The sequence below is a fragment of the Chiloscyllium punctatum genome, chromosome 35, assembly GCF_047496795.1.
Source record: "Chiloscyllium punctatum isolate Juve2018m chromosome 35, sChiPun1.3, whole genome shotgun sequence".
NCBI lineage: Eukaryota > Metazoa > Chordata > Chondrichthyes > Orectolobiformes > Hemiscylliidae > Chiloscyllium > Chiloscyllium punctatum.
This window is the reverse complement of record NC_092773.1, coordinates 64,779,445-64,800,246: the sequence shown is the minus strand read 5'-3', so window position 1 is coordinate 64,800,246 and position 20,802 is coordinate 64,779,445.

The window sequence follows — 20,802 nt, the reverse complement described above, 5'->3', positions numbered from 1 at the left end:
ACCTGTGAAACCTGCCACAGCCCTCCAAATCCCATTAAAGCTCTGCAGACTCAACACCCCTCAGCTCCCACAAATATGACGTGGAACACCAGCTGCAGTTCTCCATGTCTCTGTAACCTTCTCCAACCCGACACACCTTCCCTCCACCCTCCATGAGCTCTGACACCAGCTACATCCCTCCATACCTCTGCATCCCTCTCCAGACCCTACACCCCTCCCCTCCCACGTCCATGACCTCTAAAACCAACTACACCTCTCCATTTCTCTGTAACCTTCTCCAGACCCTGCACCCCTCCGATCCTATCTCCGTGCCCTCTGACACCAGTTACACCCTCCATACCTATGTACCCCTGTCCAGCCCCGATATGTCTGACATCCCACGTCTATGATCTCCAAACCCAATTCCACCCCTGCATATGTCTGTAACTTTCTCCAGCCCCTTCACCAGTCCACGACTACCCCATGACCTTTGACACCAACTACAAGCCTCCATATCTCGGTAACCATATCCAGCCCCTACACACCTCCCTATCTCTGCAACCCCCAATTACTGCAACTCTCTACGCCTGTACAATCGTCCAGCATCTACATGCTTCCATGTATTTGTCACAACCTCCAGCCTAACATGCATCCTTGTCTCTGCCACCTCCTTCAGCACTTAATTGCATCCGTTTTCCTGTCACTTTCTCCAATGCCAAAAACCTGCCCCCTCTCTCTAAACTCCACCAGCCCGTACACGTTTCCCTTTCTTGAACCTCATTAACCCTGACATACATCCCTATCTCTGTAAAATCTGCACACCTTCATTTATCTGTGACTTCATCTGCATCAAAGGAGAGCAGGATGAGAGGATTGAGAACAACAAGTTCCTCAGACCGACGATAACCAACATCCTGTCCTGGAAGGCTCATATAGATGCAATGGTTAAGAAGGCACAACTACACCACTTCTTCCTCAGGCAGCTTAGGAAGTTCGCCATGTCCATAAGAATCTCTAGATCTTTTACAGATGCACCATGGAGAGTCCAATATTATGGTGCATAACGGCTTCGGCCGGCAACTGTTCAGCTGAGGACTGTCAGAAACTACAGAAGGTCGTGTGCAGTGCCAAGATCATCACGAAAGTCACGGTTTCATCCATGGACTCCATTTACATAGCTCATTACCATTTGACAGACTGCAAACAAAATCATGCTCCCTCCGACATCGGTAATATTCTCCTACAACATCTTCCTTCAACAGGAAGATGCAGAAGCACGATCAGGCACCATCAGTTTCAAGAGCAGCTTCTTCCCTGCCGTTATTAGAATGTTGGATGGACTCCCGAACTTCAATTTGTGCTCAACTTGTTTATACTGATTTTGCTTCATGCATCGCTTGTGCAATGAAAACATTGTGCCTCACTTTATCGAAGCAACCTATGATGTGTATGCTCTTGATTATTATGATTAACCAAATGCTGCTCGCAAACAAAGCTTTTCACTGTACCTAGGTACATCTGACTACAGTAAATCAAATGAAATCAGTCAGGCTCATGTCGACACCTCATCTCTGTAACACTTGCGAACACAAACACCCAGCCGATCTCTGTTACATCCGAGAAAACCGACATTCTTCTCTATTTCCTTCACTTCTTCCAGCATTTACATCTCTCTCTATCTCTGGAAACCACAGAAGCCCTAACATTTTTCCATATCTCAGTAATGATGTCCAGCAGCTACATTCCTCCATATATAGGGAACCAGCTCCACAACCTATATCATTCTCTATCTCAATGATATACTCTAACCCCACAACGCTTCGTTTTCTCATCATCTGCTCAAGTCCATACACACCTTCTCTGACAACCTCTGTCACATCCTGCAACCCAAGAGCCTCCCTTGTTGTGTAATTCCATGCAACAGCAATGTCCATCTATGGAACATCCGGCAACACTGACAAACATCGAAATCTCTGAAAATGCCTCCAGCTGTCATCTCCTTCAGATACTCTTGCCCTCTCTATCTCTGCAATCTCCTCTCATCCTTGCCACTCTGGTCATCGCTACAACTTCCGCCATTCCCTACACCCTTCAATATTACTGTTATTGCCTCCAATCCCCATAAATCTACCTCTCAGTGCCTCATCTTCCATTCTGTACAAAGTTCCTTATCGTTGTAACCTCTTCGAGCAACGACCTTCCTATTAAATGTAGAATCGTTGGCTGACCAATACTCCAGGCCATGGCTAGGTCCATGTACCCGTTTCTGTGGTTGCAAACACGCTTATGGAGAAACGATTTAAACTTTAATGTCCGGATGTATCCCCTCCACTCCACACTCTTTGGCTATGTTATTTGTAATGTTGCTTTTTTAAAATTCTGGTTTTGTAAACAACTTGGTACCAGAGAATGCGGCATTGTAGACTGTTTACTTTTCTCACGTATTCTTATTCTTCAGGAAGCGTGACAATACAGCCTAATTCTGGTTCGAATTCGAGCATCAAATCTCCAGGGAGCCAATTGTGTTAACAAAATAGTTCCATTATTTGTAGTCTCTTAACAAGTATTATTAATTTGTTTTTTATACTTGACATTGAAAGAAATTGTTGACCATGTCATTACATAACTCAGTAAGACAATGCTAACCATTGGAAAGTGAAATTTTGAAGCACTGGCAGCGAACCTATCTCCAAAGTACGAGCGATGGGAACTCTTCTCAGACATATTGACTTGAATCAGCTATTGACCAAGGTTTCGTTCCCTATCTCCTTCATAAGTCCGTAGAATTCCTACAGTATAGAAACAGGCCTGTCATTCCCCAAGATGTCCACACCAACCGTCTGAAGGGTAACCCTACCAGACCCATTCTCCAACATTTACCCCTGACTATAGCACCTCACCAGTACATCTTTGGATTGTGGGAGGAAACCGGTGCACCTGAAAGAAACACGGTCAGCCACGGGAAGGATGTGAAAACTCCACACAGACAATCGCGCGATGGTGAAATCGATACTGATGCCCTGACATGTCAGGCAGCAGTGCTTACCACTGAGTGAACATATCCTTGCACTAACAGTAATCATTCAATGTTGGTTTGAATGTAATACTCCTCACTGGAAAATGTACTCTTCTCTCCCGATAGTTGTGTCACCCAGCCGAGATAACAGTACTTTTCTAATCCAGCTGCAGCATAAATGCTGATTACCAATATCATCATTTCAATAGCAGTATGCAATTTGACATGGACACTATGTTTTATTACACTCGAGCACAAACAGTGACCAAACATGGATCACGAGAACGATATTTTCATCTGAGACACAAGGACTGCGCAAACATCAGATGATTATTGAGGATTATCAGAAGCTATCTCTGCTATTAGAAGCAGGTACATGCTGACGTGTGACATGTACTAACCACTTTCGGACATTCATGTCTGAAAACCATTCAGAGTGTATAAAACTTGCAAAGAAAATTCAGCCAGCAGTGGTCTTTGCTCAATGTATTTCCTCATAGTCAAAATGACATTGAACTGAGTTCAGCAATTGACATGCCATTTCTCTCACGCTCTGTCTCTCTTACGCTCGCACGCATATTTGCTTACTCCGTCTCCACACGAAAAAATCTGCCAAATGTTTACACATCCAATGATTTTACTTGTACATTAATCTGAATTTTCTGGTAGTCATAAACATGGCTGTCAGGCATGTTTCATCAATTAAGTCAGCGGGATTGGTATTTAATGGATGGATCGAAATTTACTTCCCTTCAGTGTGCTGTTGGAGGTGCTTTCCTGTGCCACTACAGTCGCGACAGTGTAGGAATAAATCGTCTAAGGTGTGATGGGGACAGGAGAGAGGGAATGTCCAGGATTTTGACAATGGGACAGCGAACGAATCGTCTTAGATACAGAGGGCTGTTCTGTCAGACAGTGAGATAACTGGCAGTGATATTGAACAGAGGATGACCTCACCTCTCTATACCTCACAGCCGCTGTCAAACCAAATGTGCGAACTGAACTCCTGCAGCATCGCTGGCTGGACGGCTGTTTTTGCGATGTAGAGCGGGAGCAACAATATGGGTCACTTTCCACACTGGCTGATATCACCATGAAGTTCCTAGATTCCCACCCTCGCCACTCACCTACTTCATGGTAACCCTCAGGCTAAACTCACAACCTGTCGCTTCTAACTAATCAGAGAGCAGCTTTATTGTCCATTGGGGTGATGGCAAATTTTTTGAAGAAAGATAAATTAAAGTCAAGATGGTGAATGTCTTGGTCGGAAACATGTAGCGAGAGGTGTCCCCATGAATCTACTGCATTTGTCTTTGGAAATATGGCAGTCGTTATTTCAAAGATGCTGTCGAAGGAACATCAGTAGATGTGTAATGTCCATCATGCATTATGCTTTCACTGAACATCGGTGGTGGATGGAATGCATGTATGCAGATATTTTACCAAGTATGGTACCAATAAAATTGATGTGTGCTTTGCACAGTAGATGGTGGCGAGGCTTTCGGAGTTATGTAATGCATTACCCATGGCAGTGTTAGTTCCCTCTGAACTTCTCTTGGAGCCACAGTTTTCAAAATGTGAGTTCAATTCATTTTCTGCTCAATAGTAACTCCAGGATGTTGATCACAATGGTTCACAATCAGCAAAGGCTCTGAATGTCAAGAGGTGGAACTTTAATAATCTCGTATTGTTTGACATTTGTGTGGTATGCATTTTAATTGGCACTGATCAGCACAGCCTTGGATGTTTCTGAGATTTTGCATCATTGCGGCATGGAGTGCTGCAGTATCCAGGAATACTGCTGAGGATTGTGCAATTATTCGCAAACAGTCTAACGTATGGCACTTTTAATTGACAAGAGGTATGTTGTACTGTAACAAAAGACAGTGAAGTCAAGGACACAATCCTGAGGAACTCATACAGTGTGGGCCTTGAGCTTATATGATGAACCTAGGAAAACAACATCAATTTCTTTGAGCATGGAGACACATGGAGCCCAGTTTGACTGAGAACAGCAGTTTTCTTTCCCTAAAGGACATTTATGAATTCGATGGGTTGTCACTTCAATTCACCACAGCTTTATGTCAATATTAAAAGTCATAAAATGAACGGATTCAAAGCTGGCTTCCTGCCTGAATTTGAGACCAACTTGAAAGTTTTGTGCCATTACTCAATAAAGATTTAAATTTTATTATTATTTCGCGAATTACTAACTTGCTTCTACTTGATCGCGAGAAAATGTGAATGCAGTCAAAATAAGACCAGTCAATGACATTACCATTGACTGCGAACAATTAAGAGAAAATCAAGATGGCTGAGTGTATTTGCTCAGTGAGTAAGAAGAAATTATTGATGATCAGAGGAATTGTTTCTCCATGCAAAGGATAGTGTTAAGTATTAAAAGAAGAATGCAAAAATACATTTGAATTGGGGTGTGTGTGTGTGTGTGTGTGTCTGTGTGTGTGTGTGTGTCTGTCTGTGTGTGTGTGTGTGTGTGTGTGAGAGAGAGAGAGAGAGAGAGAGAGAGAGAGAGAGAGAGAGAGAGAGAGAGAGAGAGAGAGAGAGAGAAAGAGAGACAGAGAAAGAGAGAGTCCGTAAAACACCGAAACGTTTCTTCTGAATTATGAGTGTTTTATACAGTGACTTAGTGGTTAGCACTTCTGCCTCACAGCACCAGGGACCAGGATTATTTCCACCCTCTGCGACTGTTTGTGGGGATTTCGCATGTTCCCGCAGTCTCTGTCTGGGTTTTGGGGAATCCAGTTTTGTCCCAGAGACAAGGGAAGTGCAGATTGAATGGACGAGACGTTCTATTCTGCCCATAATGTGCAGTGATGTGCAGGATAGTTGGATTAGACAAGGGAAATCAGACGTTACAACGATAGGGTAAAGGGTGTGTCAAGTGTGATGCTGTACAATGAGTCGGTGTGGAATCGTTCATACAAATTGCCTGCTTCTACAGTGTACAATCCTCTTGTTAGGAAATCGGCTTTTACTTAGTCTGAAAGGACTTTGCAATGTGTGTATTCAAAAAAATAAAATTCGGAAATCAAGGTGCTCGGAACAGTTTGTCCTCCCTTTGTATGGTTGGGAATCCGAATGGGAAGTGGAAGGGTTAAAAAAACGAAATTCGCTCAATCTCTCACCATTTATATGATGCGACCAGACATTGTAAATTTTGGAGACCTTAAATAAGTAAACGTTTTGATATGCGTAGGATACATAACCAGGAGAAAAAAGGAAAAAATTACAGGGACTCTGTCTGAAACATTCAATTCCTCTTCAGCCACGGTGGGGTGGGGAGGAGGGAGGTGGGGGGTGCCAGAGGACTGGAGGACAGCTGGTGTGTTTCCATTTTTCAAGAAGGGAGGTGGAGATCGAACAGGAAAAACAGGCTACTGAGTTTCACATCAGCGTTCAGGAAACAATCGGAGAAAAAAACAAAGGATAGAATTAATCCCCATTTAGTGCGGAATGGTTTCAGCATGGATAGTCAGGACTGTTTCGTCAGAGGGAGTCATGCCTCATAAATCTGATGAAGCTTTTCGATGAGGTGGCCAGATCTGTAGATAAGGGTAGGGCAGTTTAAGTAGTTCATATCGAATTGAGCAAAGCCTTTGACAAGGTCGCACATGGGGGAATGAGAATGAAGTAAAAAGGACACGGCATCCAGAGCAATTTTGCAGTTTGGCTCCAAAATTGGCTCTGTGAGAGTGGGCAGTGAGTGTTCATAGAGTCATCTTGTGTAATTAGAGACTGGCATCCAATCGCGTCCGACAGAGATCAGTGCTCGTTCCCTCACTGTTTATAATGTACATAAATGATATCGATGAGTGTGTGTGTGTGTGTGTTTTACGGAGTGGGTGTGGCTGGAGAATGGGGAGATGCAGTTGATGAGATTTGGAATGAAAAATACGATTTTTGATGATGCTGTCAGGGTCGTTGTCAGGGAGGTATATATTCTTAGGTGACAATTAGAAATAGATAGATTGGTCAGATGGGCAGATGAGTGGTTGTTGGAATGTAATCCTTCTGAAATGGTCGGTGATGCATTTTAAGAGAAACACAGTCACCAGAAAAGGGAGTACTCAATGAATAGTCCGACATTCGGAAGATCTGAGGATCCGAAAGGACTTGAGGTGCCGTTGACAGATCCCCACAGGTGGAATGACAGGATACTGGGGTAGATTAGAATGCTTATAGGACACTCGCCTTTTTCAGTCGTTGCAAAGATTATAAGGAGAAAGTGAGGACTGCAGATGCTGGAGATCAGAGTCAAACAGTGTGGCGCTGAGAGAGCACAGCAGAACAGACATTATCCGAGGAACTGGAAGGACGACAATTCGGGCATATTACCTTTATCAGAAATGTGGGAGGATTATAAAGGGAGAAGGCATATTGACGCTGTACAGAATTTTGTTTAATACACAGTTGAAGTATTGTGTGTAGTTCTGGACACTGCACTGGAGGAAGTGCAAAGGAGATTCACTAGAATGGTGCTCAGTGTGCAACAATTTAGCTGAGCAGAGGGAGGGTGGATTAGTTCGGCGTGCTTTATCTAGAGCTGGTGTATAACTTATAAGGGGCATGGACAGTGTTAATCCAAAGCAGTTGTTTCTCTCAGTCGAAGTGTCAGGAATAAGGTTGCATAATTCTAAGCTAAAGGCAAGAGGTTGAGAGTGGACATGAGGGAAATTCGTTTCGTTGAGAGGATGCTATTTACCTGAAATGCACTGTCTGGGAGGATGTTTGAGATGGGAAATCATACCCACTTTTGCAATTACTTGGATGAGCGTTTGAAATGTCATAACATGCAAGTGTATAGGCCAAGTGGTGGAAAGTGGGATTAATGTAGATTTAGATTCATTTTGGTGGAAAGAACATGACGGGTCACAGCGTCATACTGTCATTCTGGATTCTGAAGTCAATGGTTTAAATTCTTTTCTGTTTAATTTTTGCATTTGTTTTGCGAACGATATCACTTGGTACACATTCCAGCACTTGTGGTTTCTATCAGCTTCAGATTCTGATTGAGAGTGCTCATTCACAGATAGAATTTCCCAAATGCGTTGTAAAATTGGATTAACAAGGAAAATAGGGATACAACAATATGCAGTAGAACAGCTCTTAAAAAGGTCCACCGCACGAACTATTGAATGACTGAAAAGCCTCAGGAAAAATGAATGCCGTCACTGAAAAGAATATCGAAAAATATTTTGGTATTGATGGGACGAACTGTATATGATTTTATACAAGCATTGAAGTTTGAAGAAGATTTACAATTAATATTTGAGATCAAACAGGATCAGATTAATCGAGTCTTTGGGGTATTACAATTACAGGCTTAAATCTCAATGACATCACAAATTTAAAATAAACCTTCCATCACAAACTGTTTGTGAAAACTGTTGGATAAAAATTCAATGTTTCCCAGTGGGGCACCACATGATATAAAATAAAATTTTTTGAACTGTGTCAGCGCCAGGTAATTCTCCAATTCAGACAGACTGTCAGCAGCAGGACATCAGGGGCTATTTCACAAACAGCAAAATGTATGTTCCAAGGATAATGATCGAAAAACTATACTATACCATCTTAGCCATTTTTGATATTCCTGGTAAGTCTTGAACCAATTCAGTTTTACAAGTCTCTGCATTAAATCACACTTATTTCCACTCTATGATTAATCGTTATTTCCTTTCCATTTAGCATGGCAGGTACCGATGCCAGATGACAATGTCCCCACTTACTGATTTTAAAGTGATTAGTTTATTGATTAGGAGTCCCTTCAGTAATCTGCAGCATTGTCTGCTTCTCTATTCGGCGCAGAATGGGTTGGCACTGAGGCCACACTGATGGAGTTTGAATGAGCACTGGCCCTGGCTCAGTGTTGATGAAGAGTGATCTCTCTCCGCGGTAGTTCAAACCCTACTATCTGTCAGATGGTTTTTGTAACGACCGGCATTTTAGTAACCTCTGAGTAAGGTGTTTCGAATTCCTTGACACAAAGTTATTTTGTTGGTAGATCTCTCTCAGGCATCTTGTTCCAAATGCGAGAGCAGATACCAGGTGGGCAATGGTTGGTTTGAGTAGGTTTGAGTGATAAGTGAGTGTCAGCACAGATGGCTTTGAAAATCTTATGTATTTTCGTCAATCAGGGGATGTGTGGGGCCTCGATATATGTGAGGACAGATTGCTGGGAGAGGTGTTGAGCACAGGGTTCCAAATGTGATGTGTATTTCTGGATTGCTTGTTTCCACAAAAGACATGGGAGCAGTGTCATTTGTAAAAGAAGATGCACAGTACTTTCGGGCGGAGTCGAATATGAAAAATCATGAGATCTTGAATTTTGTGGCAACAGCAATCCAACAGTGGTGAAACAGGTTTGTCAAACAAGATATTTCCCAACTTGCCCTTTGTTGTGTTATATTTCGATGTTCCCCAAACGATACTGGTCTATATGAATGGTATATAAGGGCATTTCATTGGGATTGTTACTCCGTTTTTGATCTGAATTTACGTTTATATTTATTATAATTTTTCTTATCGTCGCTGTTATTTTTCCGGTTCTGACATTTTGGAGGTGAACATCCTGGATATAATTTAGACCAATTCACTGTGAAACCGTCGTGTTATAAGTTGGACTGCAGGTCTCTGTCAATTTTGAGAAATTCCTCTTATTGTACCCCATCCAGAGGACTCAGAACTTTGGAGATTGTATGGGACAACAGATTTTCACTGATGGAAGAGAAGTCGGTTTGGGGTGACTGAAGTACAAATTAAGATATTTCAGATTATTTTACTGCTCCAAGGTTCCAATAAGGATCAAGAATATGTGGCAAACGGAGTAAAATGTAGCCGTGCTGCGTGTGCCGATGTTCAGAATTAAGGGGATTGGTGAGTTAGACAACGTATCAGGGTCACCAATTGATTTCTAATCCATCAGCAGCGCACTGCTACAATAAGATGTACTGTTTTGTCGACCCTGCTTTGATTGACGCTCTTTGCCACATGGTGTGGGGCATCAATGCGATTTTCATGCACCGTGTCTGTCCAAGCATTGATTTTGATTAACATCCCACACAGACAAATTTAGATAGAGATATAAATGCCAACAGGTATAATTACTTCGCTATATCGATGCCATATCGATATAGTTCAAGATCTTGTTGGTCGATTTGAGCCAATATACTTTCTAATAACGTCACATGTTCCTTGTTCTCTGAATGATCAGAAAGCAGAGGTGAGTGGGAATGACTCCTCACCTGTGTTTATTATGTGGGAACTTGTTTATGACTAAACCTATGCTGGGTGTGGATGACCATTCTGGGCATTGACCTCACGCAGGGCTGTTCAGCATGTTCAGCTCCTTCTGCTTCGATGAAATGTTTCATATTTTTCGAATCAGTGTTTAAAGTGAGGTGATTTAATGAAGATCACATTTAGGTGCTGAGCTATCCCAGAATGTGTTGAGGCACTTGATGGGTAGAGATTATCTTGATGTTGAGAGTGAAGTAAGAATACAGGGACCTGCTGTTGTATGCAATCGTCAGGGTTGCCATATCAACACTGCTTGCTGGGAGAAATTTGGCACAGCGTTTGTGACATCACTGGAGTGGATCAGGCATTTTGATGCAATAATGACCTCTCTTCCTCCATTCCAAAATGGTTCATTTGAAGGAAAATGGAGACTTCTTAGTCACATAAATTTTATTTCGTACCCAATAAGCCTCTGTAAGTTTCAGAGAACACAGATTACTATCATCATGCCATAGGTGAAAACAACACAGCACACTGAGAGTTCTGGGGCAAAAGAATTCTTCGATGGGCTCTTGGAGTAGAATCGTGTCTTGAAGTTTGGTCTTTCCTTCGCCAGAGCATCTTACACCCTGATATGGAGTGCTGTCTGAATGCTAATCCATCGACATGCATAATGGTTATATTTATCCCTCCACTTAATGGGCACCGGACTGGGGCGGTACGTGTTCTTCATGTGTGATATTAATGTTTGCGGTTAATATTTCCAAACCATCTCTGTCGTGTAACTTCTAAGTTGAAATAAAGAGAACCTTTTGTCTGCAGCTTTCTATATTAACCCGCGATTGACTGGAATGTTGTGTCCAATTGATCTAGATCTCCAGGAATGACTCTCTTTGAAGTGCTTACTGATTGTGTAAATGTACTGAACAAGGATCACGAACTTCAATCCGGATCCCCTGGCTCCAGTGGCCACATGGTCCAAGGAGGATATTCCATTGTCGAATTGCACTGAGTGTGGGTAACTGCTCAAACAGAAGCATATGACGCAGCATTCTTGCGTTTCTGTGCAGACCTGTAAATGCAGCATTGTCGTAAGTGTGGAGCACTGAGACGAGACTACTTGTGACTCCAATTGTAGGTTTTGCAAAGAGTATCTTTTACTGTAGATCTATATTGCATGTTGGTCAATAAATTGACACCCAATTCCAGTGACAGAGTGATTCAGTGAGCATCTTCAAATAGAATTTTACCGAAAGTGATTTTAACTAAAGAGGAACAAATGACCGGAGTGTGAAAGCGTAACTGGGAGCATCACTCAAAAGAAAATTATGCTGAGTGGGAATTATTAAATGGAGCGGAATAATTTACCCCAGCGTTCTTCAGCATGCAGAAGTATCTCTGACTGCGAATTGAGCTGTTTGTGGGGAAAAGAATGATTTATAATATCTGACAGCAAAGGTAATTATGACTATAAGAATATGAAATAGAGACTGCTTCGTTTGGATGACCTTCCTCATTTCTGTCCTGTCCAGTGAGGAAGTTCTTAATGCAGTTTGTAAATATACAATGGTTTGTTACGAGGAAAATATTCGCAACTGGTTGATTATATTTGATGTTAAGTTTACAAAGTGAAATGCCGCATTGAAGCTAAACAGATGCAATATTTTCCGAGAGTAATAACGGTCATTCAACAAAATGCCATTAAGACATATTATGTTGATTCAAGCAATGTTTTTGATGCTGATTAATCTTCCATCAAGGTTAGGACATGTTGTGAAACAATGGCTACACTGATGTCTTATCTGAACATGAATAAGTATGGATATAGAGTTGGAAATGTTGTCACGACTTGCCAACTGTATCGGGTTAGAATAAGATTATCAGTTGTCAAAACTGCAATTCATAATCTGCCGACAGTTATTTGTTCAGAGATCGCTGCCCTGCACTGTGTGATGTGTGGTTTCATTCGGAGGAAGAGCTCTCGATGAGAACTGTGCATCAATCAGTTTTAAGGCAACATATAAAAATAAAAATAGGAATAGCAATAGGAAAACAAGGCTGTTTCAAAAAATAATAAAATTCAGTAATTACATCACAAAGCGCTGTGTATTCTCTACCCATCTGCCATACTCCATGTTACTTCACAGCTTACAAATCCAATTTCCCGATTTATAAGCATTTCCCTTCTTATATCGTCATAATGGAAAAGATTCCGACTCTGGGGGCTCAAACTCTGTCACTTGCTTGTTGTATTTTGTACGATGACCTCTGACCTTCCCTTTATTCACATGTTAAATCTGTCTTGCGCCACACTTAGCGCTGCGTGCCTTGCATTTACAGTAGGATTGGCTTCTGTTTATCAATGAATTGAGCCTATTTTTACAGTTAAATTTTAGTTCCTGTAAAAAGATTCAATTCTTTCACATACAAATCACAAATAGTGATTCACAATAAGGGAGCCCACAAAAAAAACTAAATGAGATCACATTCTGGTAATCTCATTCTCCCTGGTTTCATCCTGACCACAGTTGAAAATGGTTTCGGCTGATGGAACGCAATTATCTCAACTGTCGAACATCGATGCAGCAACTATTCACGGTCGTGTACTAGGTCCCAAAATCTGTATATGCCTCAGCAATGACTTTCCTTCCAACACCATTTCCAAATAAAATATATTTTCTTGTGATTGCACAATGGTTAGCACAATGTATCATGCATTAGGTAAGTAAGAGGTCTGTGCCAATATACAGTAAGATAAAATATCGTTTAATCTGATAAGGGACAAACGTTGGCTTCAAAACGAAATGCAGAAATTTTGCAATCCCATACGTTTGGAGGGTTTTTCCCATTCTTTGCTTAACTGATCGAAAGTGTCTTTGTGGTGGATGTTGTGGTCATATGGGAAACCCCAACCAGTCTGTTTAGTCTATGAAACATATGAAATCAACCACTGCCAACACCAAAAAGATAATACATTATCGTGTTTTCATAAGCAATCCGCTGATCATGTTCTTCCCTATGTCTTTTACAAGTGCAAATGATCCATTTAGAATGCGTTTTCTGTTATATGGTTCAGATCCTTTAAACTTTGTATTACAGATTACAACAATCATCTCTGTGTCATTACGTAAAGTCTGCATGAATAATGCTCAATCAGCAACAGGAAATCTCTTCTTGTCCTTTCTCTTCCAGTTAGTCTCGTGGTGATTGTAATTTTAGCTCGGGGCAAATGTGGTCTTTCCACATGCAGCACTATCTATCTGCTGGCCATGGCAAAGTCTGATCTACTGTTCATTTTTTTTTACGTCGTACTTATCCGATTTCAAAAATTTTATTATCCACTTTGTTTCCTGAGCATCACTCCGGTTTGCAGTCTAATCAATGTCCTCCACCACCTGACCATTGACTGTTCTGTCTGGTTCACTGTTGCCTTTTCTTTCGATCGATTTGTTGCCATTTGTTTTCATCAGATGAAAACTACGTATTGCACAAAGAAAACTGCAATGAGGGTTCTCGCCATCATCTGTATTTTCTTCTCGTTAAAGAACATTCCTACGTACTTTCGATTTAAACCTGGAACGATTATCAACAACATTCAATGGTACTGTCATGTCTGGTCCAGTTATTATAACGACCGTCGGTGGATAACTTTCAGATATTTTGAACAATTTTTAACACCAATGTTCCCATTCATTTTTATTCTCTTTCTCAATGTTCTGACTGTCAAACACATCTTCCAGGCTATTAAGGTGCGTGAGGGATTGGGGAATCAGAGAAAAATAGAGAACGATCCAGAGATAGAGAGCAGAAAGAAGTCTGTGATTTTACTCTTTGCCATCTCAGCCAGCTTCATACTCCTCTGGTTGGGCTGTATTTTATATTATTTTAATGCTGGTTATTCATTGGATTATGCTGTTTTTCGTCTCTTTGAACTAATTGTATTTATGCTGCGGAACTTAAGCTGCTGCACAAATGCATGTATTTATGTGGTGACACAGAAAAAGTTCAGAGACCAGATAAAGTATGCTGCTAAATATCCAGTTATAAAAATAATTCAATTAATGAATAAATCCAAGTAATCGAGAAACAAGATTAGATGCAGCATATAATGGAACGAGGAGTACACGTGAGGAAAGGACTGAAAGGATAAGAAGGAGTAGAAACACGACAATATTCCTTTTCTAATGGGCTCGGAATGACTCCTGCTGTTTTCCTGCATCTGTTCTCTCCATCCAGCTGAGGCTATCCACAGTTTTGTGTTTATTTTTAAACGAAAAGCCTGCAAGAATGTAAACAATCTGAACTGAAATAAAATTGCCAATAAGGCATTGAGTAAACACATGGAGCAGATGTGCGCTCAATATTTCGGGAGAATTAACTTCTCAGCATCACAGCTACAAATTCCCTGTCTACAACACCGTTAGTAGCAGCGCGTACCATAGACAAGATACACAGCAGAAATTCCATACTAAACAACTTCTGAACACACATCACTCTGATCTGGAATGTAAAGCTCATCAGATAAATAGGAAACACCCCAGTTGAAAAGTTCACATCAAACCATTCACCACCCTGGTTCGAACAAACATTTGGTTCCAAAATGTGCCAATGTTCGAAAATCCTGGAAGTCCTTCCTTTACAGCACTTTGTATTTAACTGCACAAAATGGAATCCAGCCGTTCAAGAAGGCAACTCCCCACCGCTTCCTCCAGACCTGCTACATATGGGGAACAAAAGCCAGTAGACAGCCAGAAATGCCAAATCCCCATGAATAAATTATAAAATAATTTCACTATTTGCTGCCAAGATTGCATGCCATGTGTCCATATCCTCAGTTATCAGAAAATATAGAAACGATTCCATTGAAATATATAAGATCCTGAATGACAGAGGCTTGTTAGGGGAGACGCTGAGAAATTATTCCCGCGGGTGTGGTAATCTTAAATACGCAGACGCAATCTCAAGATAAGGAAAAGCTTTTTTAGGAGTGAGAGGAGGTAACGCCTTTTTCCTCAAATCATCTCGGAGTCTTTGGTATTTGATATCGCTGAGGATTGTGGGTGCTCCCTCACTAAGTTCATTTCAGACTGAAATCGACAACTTCATGGTGTCTCAAAGCATCATGGAAAATGGGGAGGAAGCTGAATTTGAAGTCTGAAGTCAGCCACAATCATACTGACTGATGGAACAGATCGAATAGACGTGTCTTCTCCTGCTCGTTTCCTGGGCTCTTGTTTTCCTTGCTGACCCAGTCAGCAATCCGTTTAAGTTTGTTTCCATGAAATCTTTTGTAGTTTAAAGTTTGCAGCTTCCACCCTATCACAGACCATTTAATTTCTTCTTCAGCACCACTCCTGGTCCAATAGCTAAAAAAAACTTTTCTAACTTCCGTTAGTTCTGCGGAAGTACCCCATAAAACAAATGTTATCCTCTCCCTTCCCCATTTCCATCACGCAATTCCCCGCGCTCTCTGGATGCTGCCCCACCTTGTCAGAAATTTATCGTGGCCTTTTGAGAGGCAATGGGTCCACCTTTCGCTCTTTTTGTGACAGGATGCATTCTCCAGCTCAACTCCTTCATATTCTGTTCCTTTAGAGATCACATTGGTGCAATCAAGGAATACGAGAGACGTTGATATCACGCAATAAGTGGGATGGGACATGCCTTACAAGGGGGAAAGGCCAAAATAACGAGTCAACGTACTTTAGCGCTCTGTTCATGCCATCTCCTGGTAGAGACTTATTGAATCTGTAGTCTACAGGCAGACCTGTGAAATGTATGCACACAAAAGAAGTCGAAAAACGGATGAATGCACCTTCAGCATGCATTGCAGTTCCCCCCACGGAAAACAGGCTATATAATATGAAAGGGCAAAAGTAGCAGTGTGGAGGGTATTTGGAAATGGGTGCACCAGTACAATCGTTGTAGGTTGGCTTTTCACTTGCCTCAAGCACACGACATACTTCTTCCTCTGAAGAAGCCCGAGGGAAATAGAAATGACCAATCCCAACGAGAAACCGGTTCATGGAATAGTACTATTAAACATCGATGAGAGGGATTGGCCCAGTTCTGACCTTCCTCCACCGCCAAATACGAGCCACGCGACGTCTGGATGAAGAACGGCTCACCTTCCGACTAGGCATCCTCCTACCCCACAGTATCAACGTCGATTTCTCCTGTTTCCTACTCTCCATCCCCTCACTGAATTCCAGGTCCAACCGTCCAACTCAGCACTACCTTGTAGAACTCTGCCACTAATCCACCTACCTTCCAACATCTCTGCTCCAACCTTTTCTCCGACCTATCGACATCACCTCCAGCTCCAGCTTCCTATTGCATTGTAAGATACTTTACCTTAGCTCCACAATCCCCTCCCATTTACCTTTAAGCTCCGTTCTCCATCCTCACATTCCGACTGAAGGGCTTCTGCCCAAAACGTCGAATGTGTTGCTACTGGCATGCTACTTCACTTGCAGTGATTTTCCAGCTCCACACTTTTTGACAAAGGTGAGATGTCAAATGATAACGTAAAGCATTCAAACGCCAGAATATTTCTCGTTCGATTGAAACAAATGTACCACATGTTAACAAATGCCATGGTGCACAAAGCATTTGATGCCACAGGGGCCACCAAATGTGGGGAATGCCATAATCGCACTCGACCCCAGAAAGATGACGCTGTGTCAAGGGTCAATGCTGTGCCGTGCCTCGTCAATTTTTATTTAACATAAGGGTATGAATGAGAACGTGCAGAGGGTGAGACAAGTCATGAAAGAATTAACAGTTTAAAGTGAGGAAACTCTCAAAAACCAGGCAGGGCCAATTCAGAAAGTTGTGGAGATACAGTTCAAGAGCCTGTTGGCGAAGGAGGCACGTGCGAAAACAATTAATCATTTAATCGATAGGGAATGAGAGTGTACTAAGATATACACTACCCCATCACACACCTCAATTTCTGCTTCAGCCCCCAACATTAGTATTGATCAAGCTCGAAAGGTGCACATCAAACAACGTGAGAGAAAATTGCTCATGGAATCTGACATGTGTCATGACAATTTCATGGATTATGAAGCGATCATATGAAACAGTATTCCAGGTAAAAACAATGACTGCAGATGCTGGAAACCAGATTCTGGAATAGTGGTGCTGGAAAAGCACAACAGTTCAGGCAGCTTCCGAGGAGCTGTAAAATCAACGTTTCGGGCAAAAGCCCTTCATCAAGAATACGGGCAGAGTGCCTGAATGGTGGAGAGATAAATGAGAGGAGGGTGGCGGTGGGGAGAAAGGAGCATAGATTACAATAGATGAGTGGGGGAGGGAATGAAGGTGATCCGTCGGGGAGGAGGGTGGAGTGGATTGTTGGAAAAGAAGATTGGCAGGTATGACAAGTCATGGGACAGTGATGAGCTGGGAGTTGGGAACTGGGGTGAGGTGGGGAAGGAGAAATGAGGAAACTGTTGAAGTCCACATTGATGCCCTGGGGATGAAGTGTTCTGGTACTGCAGGGATCAGTTATGGAACCTCTGCTCTTTGTGAGTTTTATAAATGGCTTGGACGAGGAAGTGGAAGCATAAGTTAGTAAGTTATCAGATGACATGAGTGGTGGTGAAATTGTGGATAGTGTGCAGATTTGTTTTCGGTAGCCACGAAACATTGACAGGATGCAGAACTGAGAAAATAACTGGCAGATGGAGTGAAATCTGGAATAATATGAATTCATTCACATTCGACGATAAAAGTTGAACGCAGAATACAGGATTGGAAGAATGATTCTTGGCAGTGAGGAGGAAAATAGGGCTATTGGGATCCATGTCCACAGATCCCTAAAAGTTGCCACCAAATTTGGTGGGGCTGTTGAGAAGACGTATCGTTTGTTGACTTTTATTAGCAGGGGGATTGTGTTTTCGAACCGCGAGGTTATGCTGCAGCTCTATAGAGTCCAGGTTAGATCGCACTTCGAAGTTTGTGTTCAGATCTGGTCAGCTTATTATCAGAAAGATGTGGAAGCTTCAGAGTGGGCGGAAACGAGATTCGCCAGGATGCTGCCTGGACTGGAGGGAGTGTTTTACCAAGAAACGTTGAGAGAGATAGGTCTTTTTTCATTGGAGCGAAGAAAGATGAGAACTGACTTGATCGAGGTGTACAAGATGTTGCGTGGCATAGATAGAGTGGATGAACAGAGGTTTTTTTTTTCCCATGATGGAAATGTGTATCATGAGGAGGCACAATTTTAAGGTAATTGGAGGAAGGTTTAGTGGAGATGACAGAGGGAGATTCTTTTCTCAGAGTGGTGACTGCGTTGGATGCACTGCCAGCAGTGGTAGTAGAGTCAATTACATCAGGGCCAGTTTATCAACTCTTGGATCATCACGTGGAATTAAGTACGTTGAATGCTATGTAAATTAGTCTGATCTTAGAGTAGGATAGAAGGCCAGCACGGCATTGAAGGCCGAATGGCTTATATTTTACAACACGGTTACATGTTGTGTCACTTACTGATCACACTGCAATATCGTTCCTGGGAATTGGAGATCGATTACAGCAGAGACAGACATCACATGGTTTGGCCGAGTGAAACAAAATGGATGTGTTGCGAAAGCCAGCATTGAAACTGGTTCGATCCTCAAACTAACAATGTCTAAACGGAACGATTTCAGTCAGGTACATGGGCACTAATCTTATAATTCATTTGCCCGACCATCACAAGCTGACCTTCATTCGGACATCATCGTCCTTCAAACTAAATCTGTCAAGATCATCAGGCATGTCTATCGTTCAATAACTCCTACTGCCTCTCCTGGGTTATTGAATCGATTTTGGAAATAAAAAAACCAAAACAAGTGATGATGATGTAAATCAGAAACAAGAACATAATTATTGGGGAAGGATCAGGAGGTCTGTCAACATCATAAATCATCAGGTCGGAAGAACAATTACTGGAGACGAAATGTTCACTCGGCATTTTTCCTAACAGATGCCGGCAGACCTGTTGAGTTTCACCAAGAATTTCTGTGCAGTCTTTCAGTTCTCTGGTATCCGAAATTCCTTATTTACGTCTACCTAATGTTGAACAATCCAAGTGGATATTGCATTAGGTGATCGTCTATTTCATCCCTTGAGGCACATGTGAAGAGTCATAGGATCTTAAAATCCCAAAAATGTGGAAATGGGTATTTCATTCCATCAAGTCCACACCGACTCACTGAACTGTATTCCGTCCAGTCTCAACTCTTTTGTGTTGTAACGCTGTATTTTCCATGGGTAATCCTTCAACCCTGCACATCCCTCAACATTATGGGCAAAGTAGCGTGGCCAATCCACACAACCTGCACATCTTTGGACTGAAAGTGGAAACCGGAACACCCGGAGGTAACTCACACAGACACCATAGAAAATGTGCAAACTCCATACAAATAAATCCGTCTTAAACCAGAAACTGGGTACCTGGGTAATTGGAAGGGTTTCGAGATGGAGGACAAAAGTTTAGACCACTGTGTGAATCATACGCTGAACAGCCTACTTTTAGTGCTGTAAAACATGCAAAATATGATGACAGAATACAACAGGAGCTTGACCAGATGGGCCAATGAGCAGAGAAGTGTCAGATGGAGTTTAATTCAGATAAATGTGAGGTACTGCATTTTGGGAAACCAAATCTTAGCAGGACTTATCCACTTTAGGATAAGTTCCAAGAGAGTGTAGAAGAAAAAAGATACCTTGGAGTGCAGGTTCATAGCTCCTTGATAATGTAATCGCTGGTAGATAGGATAGTGAAGAAGGTGTTGGTATACTTTCTTCTATTGGTCAGAGTATTGCGGACAGGAGTTGGGAGGTCATGTTGCAGCTGTGCAGGACATTGGTTAGGCCAAAGTTAGAACATTGCGTGCAATTCTGTTCTCCTTCCTAACGGAATTATGTTGTGAAACTCGACCAGATATCCCAACCCAATCTCGTCCAACCTTCCAGCACCTGGCACATATCCCTCCAATGCTTTCCTATTCATGTACCCAGCAAGTTCCTCTTAAAATTTGCATTTGTACCAGCTTCCACCACTTCCTCGAGCAGCTGATTCCAATGACATACCACCCACTCTCTGTGTGAAAAGGCTGCTCTTCTGTCTCATCTATATCTTTCCCCTCTCACGCTAAACCTATGCCCTCTCGTCCTGGACTCCCTGACCACAGGGAAAATATTTGCTCTAATTACACTATTCATGCCCCTCTTAATTTTGTAAGCATCTATAAGGACGCCCCTCAGCATCCGACGCTCGAGTGAAAAGAGCCCCATCCTGTTCAGCATCTCCTTAAAGCTCAAATCCTCCAACACTGGCAACATCCTTGGAAATCATTTCTGAACCCTTTCAGGTTTTCCATGCTCTACTTAACTATGACATTATTACTCTATGACTCCGTATATTCATTTTTATTGCAGTTTCCCTTTCATTTTGATTCTGTATATGATTAACCTCATTCTGAATGTAATACTGTCACAGGGTCATCGAGATGGGCAGCATGGAAACAAACCATTCGGTCCAACACGTCATTGCC